Below are 5,372 nucleotides of genomic sequence, written 5' to 3'. Positions count from 1 at the left end.
GAAAGTGGAAATAGATGGAGCCTCATTTAATTGAGTTTAAAGCATTCGTTGATATGTAGCTCTCTTCCTGGATGCATTCATAGAATGAATTTCCTTCTGAATTGTCTCTTTGGCTTTGTATTGCTCACTGCATGATAAAACACCTCAGGGAAATTGCCAGAAAATATGGCGGTGGCTAGTTAACCAAATGGAAGAGAAATAAACGAAACAGGAAATTGCTCTATTTAAAAAAATAATAATAACAAAAATGAGAAACGACTAAAATATATATATTTAATAATTATCTGTACCAGAGGGTGAATTAAACAAAACGAGCTTTCGGACATCAGCTTGGAGATGCCGGGGATCGAACCCGGGACCTCATACATGCGAAGCATGCGCTCTACCACTGAGCTACATCCCCTGGCGCAAAACAATAAGGTAGTAGACTTGTTGTCCTTTTAAAAAGTCAAAAATGGTTGGAATTACCATTTAGTGTTCAACCGGGAAGTGGCTGGCCCTGAGGATGAATTCCACCTAAAGCCTCATTCAGATTACACCCAAGCAGACTCCCTTCGGTACACACCAACGACATCCAGCTCCTATCGTTACTGAGAGCAGAGTAGAATTTTATAGCTTTAGCACAATTGGTTCTGCTGTTGGCTATCCCAGGCGGAAAGAATTAAGGGATTGTTCAGGTCGCTTTGAAAATTTTTCTGCTAGCCGAGAACCAAATTCCTTGCAGGTGAGTCCCTTGAATGGTCAAATGCATCTTTGGAGCTGTCGCCCCCACTTGACCCGGTTTGGAGAAGAAATCGTCCAGGTAGATGAAAACGTGAGAATCCTGCCCTGATCTTTCCCCACGGCAATGGCTCGGGCTGTACATACCATCTAGCCCACCTGACGCCGGAGCTTCATCCGCTTTATCTGGGAATTCTGGCTTCACGAAGAATCCTAGATTTAAGAAGGTGCATTTGCTTGTTTCCCTCTTTTCTTGATCCACGCATCAGCTTCTCTTTATTCGTCTCTTCTGAGTCTCCGCAAGGCTGCTGCGCTGAAGAATGAACCTGGAGGAAACAGCTGTGCCCGGATCGGCGCAGGCCAATAGCTGCTGCAGCTGCAGCGGTGCCGCCACGATCCCCTGAAAGCGCAACTCTGCCCTCTCGCCTCGCTGGAGCAGCCGCCCGCCCGCACAAAGGTCTGCCTCTTGCTTCAGAAGTTATAAAGCAGAGAACAGCGACTCTTCAAAAGTCAAGCGACACCACCAAAGGCACGATCCATGAAAGAAGTGATTGATAAGGTGGACTTCACTAAAATTTAAGAAGTCGGCTCTGTGGAAGACATTTTCAAGAGAATGAGAAGACAAGCCACAGCCTGGGAGAACATATTTCCAAAACACATATCTGGTAAAGGACTGGTGCCCAAAATATACAAAGAACTCTTAAAACGAAACAATAAGAAAACAAACAACCCGATTAAATAGACAAAGAATGTGAACAAACTCACCAAAGAAGACCCACGGATGGAAAATAAGCATATGAAAAGATGTTCCACATCCTGTGTCATCAGGGAAATGCAAGTTAAAACAATAAGATACTGTGCACACCTGTTAGAATGGCCCGAATCCAGAACACTGACAACACCAAATGCTGATGAGGATGTGGAACAACAGGAGCTCTGATTCATTGCTGGTGTGGATGCAAAATGATACAACCTCTTTGGAAAACAGTTTCGCAGTTTCTTACAAAGCTAAACATACTCTTACCATATGATCCAGCAATCAAGCTCTTCAGTATCTATCTAGAGAAGTTGAAATCATGTCTACACAAAAACCTGCACACTGAGGTGTATAGCAGCTTTATTCATAATTGCCAAAGTTGGAAACAACCAAGATGTCTTTTAGTAGGTGAATGGATGAATAAACTTTGCTACATCCAGACGACAGGATAGTATTCAGTGCTAAAAAGAAATGAGCTCTCAAGACATGAGAAGACACAGAAGAAACTTAAGTACATATTACTAAGTGAAAGAAGCCAATCTGAAAAGCCAATTGTACTGAATGATTCCAACTATGTGATGTTCTGGAAATAGCAAAACTATTGAGATGGTAAAAAGATCAGTGGTTTTCAGGGGTTAAGGGGAAAAGACGAATAGGTGGAGCACAGAGGATTTTTAGGGCAGTGAAAATACTCTGTATGTTACTACAATGATGGATATGTGTCACTGTACATTTGTCAAAACCCATCAATTGTACAACAGCAAGAGTGACTCCTAATGTAAACCACGGACTTTGGGTGATAATGATGTGTCAATGTATGTTTATTAATCATAACAAATGTACCACTCTGTTGCAGGATATTGATGGTGGAGGAGGCTGTGCATGTGTGGGGTTTGGGATATATAGGAAATTTCTGCACTTTCCACTTAGTTTTGCTGTGAATCTAAAACTACTCTAAAAAAAACAAAGACTATTAAAAAAAAAAAAAGGAAAAGTGACCTCAAGAAGGTGACATGGAAGGTGTGCCATTACATCTGCTGACTCTGTCAGTTACCTATCAATGGAAGAGGCAGAAGGCAAAGGAAAGAGTCTCCAGTTGTATGTTGAGTCCAGGTGACTACGACTGGCCCCATAGAATGTGTTGGAAAGTCCATAAAGCTGTGCCTCCTCATAAAAAATGTGAGAGATCTAGTACTGCTTAGCTACTGCTAAGGAACTCACTTCTAGATGGTGAAAAATGCTCCTGCAAAATGGGGTCATAATTCAGGTCCAAACCTCAGCCCTGGCTGCTTAGGACATAATTAAGATATTTAATGTCTTTTGCTCCCTACGCTTTCACAGTGACTTCCTTCAAAAACATAAACCTACTTCATTATTGCCTTTTTAATGGGTGGTGAAGGTGTAGACTACTGAAAACCACACGACCACCTACAACAAAACTTCATGTTGCCAGGTGCTCCCATGAGGGAAAGATGTTATTATCACTGAATAATGTGAGAAGAAAATCTGGCTCTTCCAGCAGATGATTAAAACAGGTGTACCACTTTAGTTCATTAAATTAGAATATGACACAACAGAGAAAATGAACTTAGTATTGTTAATTTACTTTAAAAAAAAAAAACCTAGTATTTTAGAGCAGTTTAAGGTTCACAGCAAAATTCAACAGAGTACAGAGAGTTTCCACATGCCCCTTACCCCTCCTCCCAACCTTCTATTATACATTGTGCATTCAATTTGCTAATATTTTGTTGAGGACTTTAGTATGTATGATCATAAGAGATATTGATCTGTAGTTTTCTCTTTTTGTAATGCCTTTGTCTGGTTTTGGTATTAGGATAATGCTGGCCTCATAGAATGAGTTGGGAAGTATTGCCTGTGCTTCCACCTTGCTTCCTTCCACCTGAAAGAACTGGTGTAATTTCTTCCGAAAATGTTTTTTAGAATTCGCCAGTGAACCCACCTGATCCTAATGCTTTCTGTTTTAGAAGGTTATTGATTACTGATTCAATTTCTTGAACAGATACAGTCCTATTCAGATTGTTTATTTCTTCTTATGTGAGTCAATCAGTGCATTTTTTTCCTTTTCTTCTTCATTGTGGAATATTTCAACACACAAAAGAGCAAAACATTATAATGAATTCCCATGTATCCATTATTTATTAATAGTTTTATTATTAATATCAACTGATGGTCAATCTTGCTTCATAATCAATGTTTTTTATGTGTAATTTTGTTTTTATTAGTGATTAGAATAAGGCAGGAGAATTGTACAACTTCAGAGACTAATTCATAAAAGACGGTAATTTATTATGTCACAACGTTTAACTAATACATTGGTATATATTTATTTCCAACTTAGCCTTCGTATGAAATTTTTTAATATAAATTTTTTGTTGCTTCTATTTTTTTCTCGAAATCATATTATCAGAACATAAATGTAATATTTTTCCCTTATATTTTTAAAATATTGTTGCTACTTTTTTCTTATTATATCATTGCTGTTGGTCCTGACTTTAAGTAGACAAATTATTCTTTTAAGTAAGACAATGATCATGGTTTTATTTTTTTTTATTTTTTTTTAAGACAGAGTCTCACTCTGTTGCCCGGGCTACAGTGCCATGGCATCAGCCTAGCTCACAGCAACCTCAAAAACTCCTAGGCTCAAGCGATCCTCCTGCTTCAGCCTCCCGGGTAGCTGGGACTACAGGCATGTGACACCATGCCCCGCTAATTTTTTCTATTTTTTTTTTTTTTTTAGTTGTTTGGCTAATTTCTTTCTACTTATAGTAGAGACAAGGTCTCACTCTTGCTCAGGCTGGTCTCAAACTCCTGAGCTCAAGCGATCCTCCCGCCTCGGCCTCCCAAAGTGCTAGGATTACAGGCGTGAGCCACCACGCCCAGCCATGACCATGGTTTTAAATGTACATAATTTATCATGCTAAAGAAATTTTATTCTCTGCTATTTTTCTAAAATGGCATATGTAACAACAGGAATGAATATCAATTTTAAGAAGTGACTTTTACCATCAGTTATAGTGTTATAAAGTATTGGAGAGGATAGCTTCTAAAGTAAGACAAAATCTGATTTTAACCTTGAGTTCAGTATTTATTGATGACTATTGTTAGAATTAAATTAGAAGATCCATGGAAAGTGTATGGAAGAATGATACCTTATAATGGGCAATTATGTATGTATTTGTGTGTACATATAATTTATGTATATACCATAATCTATAATGTTATCTATAGGGGTGTGTGTGTGTGTGTGTGTGTGTGTGTATTTGCTAATATCACCAAATTTATTTTCTCTGACTGGTAAATAAGTAGGAGACAGGTTCTGAAATATTTTCCTTAAAAAGTCCAATGAGAAAGTAAATATTGAATTAATTATTATGAAGTTGATAAATATAATTTCTTATGATAAACATAGTTCCTATCTCAGGTTTTTCTATTATGACCATTGATTTAGGGGAGAGTAACTTTGAAGAACTATATTTCCTTCTGTTCTCTCCCAGTTCATTATTGTAGATAATAATTTTCAGATATTTTAGAAGATGTCTTATTTTCCCTTCAATATTGGCAAATATTACTCTACTGTAAGAGATTCTCGACAAAATTAGATTGTTAAAGCAAGTAACAAAGTTATCCCTTCCACTGCCCACTGTATAAAGGCAGTGAGAGCACTTGGCATGGGATGTTCACATGTCCTGAGTGAAAAGCCATCATATTCCTTGGGTCTAGTCTCCTCATGAATGCTCCGTTTCTTCTGGTCCCTTTTTATTCCAAATTGCAAAAAAGATAGGAACTACTTGATTTAACTTCTGGCATTTAACCTATGATATAGTAGTGGAAGTTCTTTTTTTTTTTTTTTTTTTTTTTGAGACAGAGTCTCACT

The 5,372-nt window shown here is 37.9% G+C and overlaps 1 non-coding gene across 1 annotated transcript; it reads right to left on the bottom strand.

The window, feature by feature from the left end:
* Positions 1 to 331: 331 nt before the first annotated feature.
* Positions 332 to 403, bottom strand: TRNAA-CGC. Its single transcript has one exon. It is a non-coding gene; the product is annotated as a tRNA-Ala (tRNA).
* Between the last annotated feature and the right edge of the window lie 4,969 nt (positions 404 to 5,372).

The sequence above is a fragment of the Propithecus coquereli genome, unplaced genomic scaffold (assembly GCF_000956105.1).
Source record: "Propithecus coquereli isolate 6110/MARCELLA unplaced genomic scaffold, Pcoq_1.0 Scaffold240, whole genome shotgun sequence".
In the NCBI taxonomy this organism is placed as follows: Eukaryota; Metazoa; Chordata; class Mammalia; order Primates; family Indriidae; genus Propithecus; species Propithecus coquereli.
This window is presented reverse-complemented; position numbering and strand designations above follow the sequence as displayed.